This window comes from Lichenostomus cassidix, chromosome 1 (genome assembly GCF_008360975.1).
Source record: "Lichenostomus cassidix isolate B80296 chromosome 1, HeHo_3.0, whole genome shotgun sequence".
NCBI lineage: Eukaryota > Metazoa > Chordata > Aves > Passeriformes > Meliphagidae > Lichenostomus > Lichenostomus cassidix.
Genome location: NC_139479.1, coordinates 32628270 through 32638504, shown reverse-complemented (window position 1 = coordinate 32638504; position 10235 = coordinate 32628270). Strand labels below are relative to the sequence as shown.

Below are 10235 nucleotides of genomic sequence, written 5' to 3'. Positions count from 1 at the left end.
TGTCCTTGCTTCACTGTCTTCAGTCCTCTTACCTATGGGCTTTTTTGGTTTATCCTATCACTGGATGGTCCTGTCACCCAACCTCCAAGGAAGGGCATTGTTCCATTTGAAGCTGAAGCAGCTGCCCAGGCAGAAGCTACAGAGGACTGCTCATGTTTGTTTTGGTACCACGGTGAAATGCCCCTACTTTACATCTTGTTTTGAGAAATCACCATACTTTGTGGTTTTACTGGGTAGAGATTTTTATTTGTTATTTCTCCTTCAACCTACCATTGGGAAATACCTCCTGAAAACACTGCAAGACTACTGGCAAAGCAGGTAGAAAATGTTACTAAATTTTCTAATATTTTAAGTACTTGAAATTGTTGCCACAGCTGCCTCCATTTGAGTTCTGAAGAAGGGAAGGTACCTCAAGCAAGGTAACTCTGATGGGGACCTTTCCTGACTTATGGGTCCTGGCTGGGCCAAAATGGAGTCCCAGACCATGGGATGGTGGAGGAGCCCCCTGGGATTTTGCAGGAATAGTAGGTGCCCTCAGGGCCTCAGCACCTTTTAACTGACAATTTTCTGCACCTTTGGCTTTCATTCCTGCTGAGAATCACTTTGCTGGCACCCACATACATCTGAGCTGAGTTGCTGCTGAAAGGGACCAGGCTTTCCCACTTGTACTTACCCGGAGTTGCTAAAAAAATACAAACATACTAGTGGGTTATTGTCTGTATATCCCATTGGAAACATAACGAACATGGTAAGGGTCTGTCTTCTCTGAGTCTCCTTGATGCACACACAGCTGTTTTGCAAAGGGAGTGGGGTGTCCTCTTGAGTATGGGGACTGAGTCGAATGACTTCACCATGAAGAGTCATGCTGACTTCCAAACTTAGCAGAACTAGGGAGCTAAACAGTTGCTTTACATTTTAGGTATTTGGGGATTTTATCTACTTGGTCTTGGTGATAAGCTTCCAAACAGGTTTCACCCAAGTTCATGGTCTACAGAATGACTTGAAATAAAGGCATTTCTTAGAAGTGGTATGACCTTGCCTCTAGAGTAACTCAGCCATAGCAGACTTTAATCTGCTGAACACTGAGGACCTTCCTTAAGGCTCTGGTTTAAGTAATCTCCTGAGGGACACTTCCTAAAAACACAGCGTTGGTCAGGAGTACATGGCTCTCATCCAGCTGCCCCGGACCCTGGCATCATGACTTACTGATAGTTATCAAGGATATCAGTCAATTTATCCATGCCTGGTACATTGAGAAACGCTTTAATAGTCAGTTCCTTCATTCTTGATCCATTTTGTTTATTGCTCTTATAAAACTGGGCGTTCTTTTCCTTTTCAGTATGACCTGCCTTTATTCAAGAGTATCTTGGGCTTTGATGTACTGTGCCTTACAATACCACCAAAAGGGTTTTGTAGGGAAATTTAAATCACCACTTTTCACAGTAGTTTGGCTTTATTGACTTCAGGGGTTCAGATGAAGCCTAGGGATTTCTCAGTGTCATCCCTCTTCCTCTAGGGAAGCCTGACAGTTACTCTGCTAAGCAGTCAGATTAGTTTGCTTAAATGTTTTGTCTGGGAACTAAGATGCTCTGTGTCTGTCTATTTACTTCATTAACTTATCTTTATCCTGTGGGAGTCCTAAAAAATTGAGCTTCTCTTTAAAGGGCTCCTGCAAAAACAATTAAAGTAATTAAAATAATCTCTGTTTGTGTTAAGAGACCTGTTTTCCTTCCCTACATGCCCCAAATAAGAGCTTCCTGTGATCTGAGTTCCAACCTGGCATGTTGCTGGATGGAGTTTTACTGCCTCAACCACAATTCCTTTTGTCCAACAACATGATCTAGTAAAAAACATTTAATGTCTTTTCTGATTTAATTAGTGATGCCTCCAACTGTTTCCTGATGAAAGTAAAACTGGTGTCAGCACCAAAGTCGTGGCTTTGCTGAATGCTGTCTCAATTTTTGCTGCCATTGAATGAGAAACTGTCACGAAATTTAAAATAACTTGATGTGTTTAGTAATTATAGTGACAAATCTCAAAATTTCAAATTATGGATATTTGTCAGTCATCAGTACCCTCATCAGCAGTCAGTAGGTAAGTAAATATCTTCCCAGCTGCAAAAATACTTACATTTTCACTGTAATCCAAAACACCTTGAGCAGTATTTATAGGAAATGAAAAGCAGGAAAGGATTGTAAAATTAAAAATATGTTTATCATTTCAGTTTGGAAAAAAAACAAATAGCCCAAATGAAACAGCACATGGGTAATCTTTTGATCCCAATTAATTTGCCAATCAAATTGAACTGCTGTCTTTCTATTATCATTTGAAGATGCGTAATTTTGAAGTTCAGAAATCAAAAAGGACTGTGTCTCTTTGAATAATAAAACTTTTATAGCAGACTAAAACAAATTACTTAAAACCAGAAAGGGTATTTCCTGTCTGCACCTTATAGTTCTGCTTGTATTAACACTGTCTGCTCTTTTCCCTTTCTATGTCAGCCTGCATCAGTCCAGAAGCAACATCCCCAAGGATGCACTTCTGGATCCAAAGTCTGGATGTGGCTGCAAGAATCATAAGCTTTGAAACAGGAAACATTCATTTTGATAGAGTGGTGTACTCATCTGTGTTACCTATTGACAGAAATGGCATTTATTATGTATTTCTGATGTAAAAAGACGTATTTAGTGCTTGATAAACAATAAAATTAAATCAGTTACAGATCTCCCTTTAGTTTTTGTTATGAAGATGGGATTATTCCTGTTGGTTTTACATTACTGTCACAGAGCCTCTATAATATGAACATTAGAAAAATAGTTCCAGTAGGTCTCATAACAAACATTAATTAAACAAGAGCACACAACAACCTCAAATCTCTAGGTTATTTTAGGTTATCCAAAGAATCGTTCACAGTTTCTCTTTATGAAAATATTTAGGTTTATGTTAAATTCAGGAGAATTTTTTTCACCTACACTCTCCTGTCATTGGCCTTACTGACAGCTTTTCTTTCCTCCCCCAGCCATACAGCATTCAACTCTAAAAATCACTCTGCAGCTCTGGCTGGAGTGCTGCTGATGTACTCCGAGCTTCTGCACTCTTTGAATTTCTGGTGGCCAGAACTATTGCCTTTCCAGCTATCCTAGACAAACTTAAAATGATTAGTTGGGCTTGCTGGGCATACTCAGACCAATTGCAGGAGCCCAGCTGATCAGCATATTCACAGGAGATTTGACATGTCTGAAAGATACTGAGGTTTTGTGGCTAATCCATTTGGCTGCTGGTGTTGGCTGGGCTCTGTATAGACACAAGCCTCTGACACCTGGCATGTGCAAAGCTGTCAGTGCCCTTGTTGCAACAAAAAATGAGTAACAACACAGGGTTGGACGTCCCTTTGGCCAGGATAATAAATGACTGAAAATAAAAGGTGGGGAAAAGCTGGGACTCACTGACTTTCCCCAGCCTCTGGGATTCTGGAAGGGCAGAATCTGGCACTGCAGGCAATGAGCTCATCACATAAAATGCCGCTTTCTCGCTGCTTCGAGGTGAACTGGAGAGCATGTGGGAGGCCTAGCTGTTGACATTGGGATGTTTTCCCTTTGGTTTTTTTTTTTTTGTTTTGGAGAGTCTGGAAAGTCAGTCTCTCATCAAATATCAAATGTCTTGGATTTACTTATTTTTTAGGGGTTTTGCACAATCCAAGCCCCAAGATTTACTGATCAATCATGTATGAGAATCATGGCCACTTGAATTTGAAGCAGGGCACTAAAAATACAGGGTTTTTTATGTAAGCAACTGAAAAAGTCCATACAAAAAGTAAAAACAAACAGGTTTTTAAATTCTCATGACAGCCTTATCACATTGAATAGTATTAAAACCACATTGCCTTTGTTTTAGTAGAAGTCACTACAGAAATTACTGTTAGGAAAAAAACCTCTAACACAACAAAGCTTGCAGCTCAAACATCACTTCACTGAAAACTTACAACAAAGAACTAATGATTTATTTAATCAACTCTGCTTTTCTTTAATTGTACTTAAAATCAAGACTACACATGCTCACAGTAGCATAGAAAGATAGGGTAACCTTTCTGTTAAAAAGTAGGTCATGTATCACCTGACTCATTTCTGAAATCTTAATAGAGGAAAACTGCGTGAAACCTTACCAAAAGGAAGCCATATAACATATAAACCTATTCCTAGGACAGCTTTCCTCTTCTCTCATGAGCCTGTGCCTCAGCAGCTGCAGGTGGTATACCACCACCCTGCAGTGGTACTCACTAGCCCACTGTTTTTACAGCTGGTGTAGGCTGATTGTCATTGTGATTTTGCACCTGAGGCAAGTCTGACTTGGCCATGTAGCTTGTAAGCCCATATAGGGCTTTAAGGTTGTTATATTTAAGAGAATCACTAAATTAAAATCCCACTGCTCAATTTGAAAAATCCCCTGTGCCAGCAGCTTTCTAATTTATTCAGGCACTTTGGCAGAAAACATCTGCTGGAAGTAGCTGGCATGATTGAAGGAGGGTATCAGAGCAGACTGCAAAATGTCACCTGCTATAGCGGAGTGGTCTTTTTTCATATTTAAAAATACATGAATATGCCAGCGTGCCTCATTGCTATTCTGATATGTCCCTATATTTAAGTGAGTTTCAGCTATGAAATGCAAATGATGATAACGATTTTCTGGTTTTTTAAGTGCCAAAGACTTTGCAGTGATATTCCAGGCACCTGAGCCTGGAACATCACTGATATTCCTAATTGAGACCTGAGCATGGTGTCAATGCATGTCTGATACTCTTTGTCATCAGTGCTATGCACAGCATATGTAATATTCCAAATGGCCCCATCCTGCACAAGGCCGAGCCCTCTCACCTCTCTGGTTCTGCTGAAATATGGTCCTGCCATGCCAGAAAAATTTAGATTATATTCTGTTGGATTGAGTTTTGCACCAATCTAGTTTAGTTACTTTTATTTAAAGTACAGTGATGTAGTCATAGAGCTACGCAGCCTTACAAAAAAATAAAAGTAGGCTCCATTTAAGAGAATAAAAGCTGGGAATGCTGACTTTGTTAATTAATTGAAGTTCATTGTGAGGAACATTTTGGATTTAAATTCTAATATAAAGTTTTATGATTTAAGTCCTACTATAAAGTGCTAATTTAAAGGATGGTAATTGACAGCCACATAGCAGATAGTGTGTTGTTACAGATAAGGCATGAAGGTAGGCTTTGGGCTATCTGGATGCCATTGCCTTTTCCTTTATACTGAATTATTGCATGGCTCGGGACCAACCTGAGCCTCTCAGCATTTGTTTGCATTGATCTTGACTGGGAATACTACCATAATGACTAAAATGCAGACAAACATATAGTTCTTTGCAAGAATTGAAAACAGTTTTATCATTAAAGGGACACAACACAAATATCCAGGTTTCAGGGTAAATCGGAAATTCAGTGCTCCTCTAGCCACACCATCTGCTCAGGCCTACTGTCAGAGCAGACTGGTGTAGTATCTAGAGATAAAACAAATTGTAGCACAGGGGAATAAAAGTATCTCTGCAGTGGACAGATTAAGCTGCTTTTTTTTTTGCATTCTAATCTGTTAATCATGCACAGGGCTTAAGTATAGCTCAAGGCAGACCAGACCTTGAATGATTTAATTTTGTGCTATTTATTGAACTGGATTTAATTTGAAGATATGTTGTTACCCAGTGCTCAGCAGTTCTTAAAAAAAAATGAGTGTCCATAATGAGATTTCTGCCATGAATTAGGGATTGTGTGTTTAAAATGGGTCACGGGGCTGGTCTTTCCAGGCTCCTGTAACAGCAGCTGCACTTAACAACAGTCATGCAGGTTAACCTTTGCAGGATTCACTTGAGGGGCAATCTTGGGGCACTCCATTTAAAGCAGCACCTACCACCCTCGTTTTTTAATTTTTCATTTGCTTAAAGCAACTGCAGAGAAAGCAGAGAATAAAAATTAAAAGAGGGAGTCATGTTTCGAAGTGAGGGGATGGAGTAGTAACTCTGAGCTAGGCCACTAAAGATGGAAGCCAGTGGTTCTGCCAGCCTAGGAGGAGTCTGCAGCAATTCCTGATGAGAAGGGGACAGGTCCCACTTTCAAAAGCTGCAAAGGGCTGGGATGCTAAGAATCCATAAATGTGGCCTAGCATTTCTAATGCCTTTTTGGTTTAGCATCTGTAACTGCTGACAAAAACACAGCAAATCTGAGAGGGACAGAAACAACCCAAGATGTAAATATGGTTTGATACAAGATGGAAAACCAGATAAATAATGGAGACTATTGAAGCGTGCTGAAAAGAAGCATCTATTAATTTAAAAATTTTTGCATTTCTAGTTTCTGGAAGGCTGTGGGCTACTCCTGCAATACTTTAACCAGCAAAGCATTACTTGATTTTTTTTTCCCCTGTGTGTTTGTGTGAGTGACTTTAGAGTTGAGTGCACGAAATACTAGAAAATTCACTGGCAAGGCCTGGAGATGCTGCACTTGTTCAAGGCAGAATCAGATAGACTGGGGGCATTGCAAGACCTGGAACAAAGTGAGTCCAAAGTGATTGGTGTCCACACCATGTCCTTGCAGGTGTAGTGCACATGTTTATGAGATTTACTCCTAGTTTGCATTGATCATGCTGTGACATCTGCTGCTGCTCCTAACTCATCTCTTACATGGCACTTGGAAATGCTGATGAGCAGCAAAGCCTGTCTGCTCCTTCAGGACAGTGATTGTTGGCAGTCATGAACATGGAATGTTCCTACGGCTAGGAACATGAGGAAATACTTCTATGAAGAACTAAAAAATTAAGCAGTACTATCCTAAAATATTAAATGCACCTATTAGATCATCTACTTCCTTGCCACGTAAGCCAGTTTACTTCATTTAGCACAGTAAAAGATACAGGTATTGCCACCCATGATTTCAAACTGGATAGCTAAGTGACGAATCAGCTCCCTTGTGAACTGACTATATCAGGAAAATAATAAGGAGTTGCATGTAAAATTGCCAATGACAACCTAATGCATTCTTTCTTCTCTCCGCATCTGTTTTTGAGTCTGTCTGTTTTGGAGTAGTTTCAATAGCCACCAAGAATTCTGACATTTTTCCTTCTCCTCCTCTCCTTAATTTTCTCTTTGTCATGTTCCTGGCCTGCTTAACAAAATTTATTTGCCTAGTAAATATATATTTTTGATATTGTACACCTAAGTATTTTTCCTGGGTTTACTCATAAAATCCTCAAGGCTGAAAGTGCTGAAAAGAGAAAGGGCACATAAAGCAACGTAAACCTTTTCTTCTGAGTAGCCATTAGTCCAGTACAGCTGCCATGGAAGTCCACTTGGCCAGGCTACCGGCTATTACTTAGCAGTGTTTTGGGCAAGTGAGAAAGGTTACTTCTGTTTGTTGTTTTTGGTTGGGGTTTTTGTGTTTGGTTTTTCTTTCCCAAGTTCATTAAAAGTATAAAGGAATTTTTAAGGTTTTTTGGAAGGCGGGAATTATGGCCATCATAGGTCAAGATGCTTCTGGAGGGCCTAGACAATTGTATTAAAACACAAACCTAAAGAATACTGAAAACCAACTTCTGTGATGATTACAAAAGGTATTACATTTCCTCTGTAATGCAATCAGCCTATGGGCAGTTGGATGCTGTATCTGACAGCAGTTGCAAAGGAGCATTTTCTTTTCTTCACACCTCCATGTTTCTTCACACCCCACCAGCCCACTTTAATCTCAGACCCATAAATGGCTTGAAGATGATTACACTTACTCCTCTGAGTTGATCTGTTTCCAGAAATTAGTGGCAGAATGAGGCTTTCAGGCAAATAAGGTGATCTTTTCCAAGTTAGTTGCTTTTTTGGCCATCATAGTCTTCTCAGAAACATGCCATTTTTGTTGTTCCATTTTCCTATGGCAGCTGCACATTTATTCCCTCCAGCCCAAGGCACTTTATATTCCTCAGTGGCTTGGACATCAGTTCAGCATCTGTTTCTCTGGTCACAAAAGATTTAAAAAAATATTCTTTAGTAACTTGTTAAGTCTCAGAATATAAAAAGTTGTTTACTCTGTTCCCAAGAGTCAGAGTTTCAGTTGACCTTTTCTTAAAAACGACTAATGGCACACAGATCAATATCTTAACAAAATTAAGATTGACAGTAACAAGACAAACACTTCAGGAAGTTTTGCTTTTCTGACAATCACTTAATGAGCCTCTGCAAATACTCTCTTGTCAAAGCTTGCATTTTTTCACCCAGATGAGTAAACTAGGGGGTAGTATCACTGATCCCTCATACCCATTCTGTTTTCATTTCAAATGCTGTGAAAGGCTAGACTTACAGCTATTTTGGGTGACCTGAGAGGCAACTGCCTCTGGCTGCTCCAATTTTGCATGTCAGCACTTGGCCTGAGATTCACTGAATGGTTGAGGCTAGAAGGGACCTCTGTTAGCTCTTCTGGTCCAACACCCACTTAATCTTTTAAGTCGTTTTTGTGCATGTATGTTGGAAGCATTTGCAGCTGAGCTGATCACCCTACCTACCCTCCTCAGCCACTGGAGAGAAAGCGGCAATCTCAAGGAGCAATTTGTTTGAACAAGTAACAGGTTTCAAACGGGATGAGTCATGATGAGAAACATCTGTTGCTCTCAGTTGATTGCAGAGAGCTAGCCCAATGCCAAAGTAGATGTCTACAGTAGGAATGTCAAATTTGAGCAGATTTATCCTCTCTCATCTTTGTATTCACCTTTCAAACTCTCCTGACACAGCTCTATACAGCTCTACACCTTTGTGCTCAGGGTGAACTTACTGCTGAACTAGAAAATATCACCCATGAAGACTGGGTTGAATCTGCATTGCCCCGTCTGAACTAGTCCACATTTAATAAGTGTTTTGAAATTCCAGCTAAGTGATGATGGCAGACTTTTCCCATGTATCTTCAGATCTAGTGTTTTCTTACTAGGAGTCCTTAAAGAAATCAAAAAGGCCTCTTTGTATTGTCCATATATGTCAGAGAGGACAAATACAGTCCAAGAAATCTCTTGGTGGGCAAAGAGGAAATGGGATACTATCACACTTTATGTATGTCCATTCCTACTTACACTCAGGCATACCTTCAGTAATTTATTTGCCTCTTCCAGCCAAGTAATGTTTTTTCTGACTGATGAAGGACAGAGTCCGGTGCTTCTTCCTTTTTCACCACCCTTTAAATAAGAGCAATCTGTTTCTATTTGTATTACCTTGAACGAACTTATTTTGCTAAATACACTGAGCAACATCCCCATCCCAGACATAGCTTGTGCACCTAACCTGAGTAATTGCTTTCTGGCAGGCTTCTCTGATAATATGCTCTCTTGTTGCCAAAGACAGAGCATATTTCCTGTTAATGTGAGGAAGTTTTCAGTATTTTTAACTAAAAGTGTCCTACTGGGTTCATACCCTTACACTGGAGGAGATTCTCTTCCTGCCTCCAGGCAGGCTCTCTCTGACTCCTGCCTACGTGCAGAACAGATTCAAAATGAGAGGTGCATGTCTCAGCCTGTGCAGTGTGAGATGGGTTACTGCTGGTTTATGCTGGAGACCCACCTTCAGCAAAGCAAAGTACTCCTCAGTCCTTCTCTGTGCTTTTTCCATGCTCTTCTGTTTTTGTAGTATCAACTTAATCCCGTTTTGCATGCAGGTATTCAATTTCTACATTTTTTAAATTACCAACTTGGGCTTTTATTAATAGGACCTTCTTTCAGTTACCTGAATATCTGCCCTCAGGTATCAGATCATCATATTTCATGGTCCTGAGCTTCCTTATCTTAGTTTTAGGATTCTCAGAAGCTGCCCCAATTTATTGCCATCTGCTTCTTGGTCAACAACGTCATTGCATTGTTGACTGATTTGCTCTTTGTTACAGTTTTTCAATTTCCATCTCTTTTCCTTTTTTTTTTTTTTGTGTGTGTTGACATTTCATGTTTTATCTAGCCAGTATTAAGCTGGCTTCTCTCCAGTTTGACTTGCTTAGAAGGCATCTCTTCTTTCATAGCTTCTCATTGCACAACTTCCTTCAAGAAGGTAGCAGGAAAGTCTAATTTAAGCATGTGTGGCTTAATGCCTAGATGCAATTTAGTGGATATTTGTTATATTACTCTCCTTTGAAGTCAGGCCACCTGAACTATTGCCAGCTTCTGCTGAAAGTATTTACCAAGCCAGGTGACAGCTGCCAGATGACCAGATGAAAAGTA

At 40.0% G+C, this 10235-nt stretch overlaps 1 long non-coding RNA gene across 1 annotated transcript; it reads right to left on the bottom strand.

The window, feature by feature from the left end:
* Positions 1 to 3392: 3392 nt before the first annotated feature.
* Positions 3393 to 8558, bottom strand: LOC146444483 (uncharacterized). Its single transcript, XR_014850892.1, has 3 exons — positions 8345 to 8558; positions 7779 to 8001; positions 3393 to 6770 (listed from the first exon to the last, which is right to left on the bottom strand). It is a non-coding gene; the product is annotated as an uncharacterized LOC146444483 (long non-coding RNA).
* Positions 8559 to 10235: the final 1677 nt, after the last annotated feature.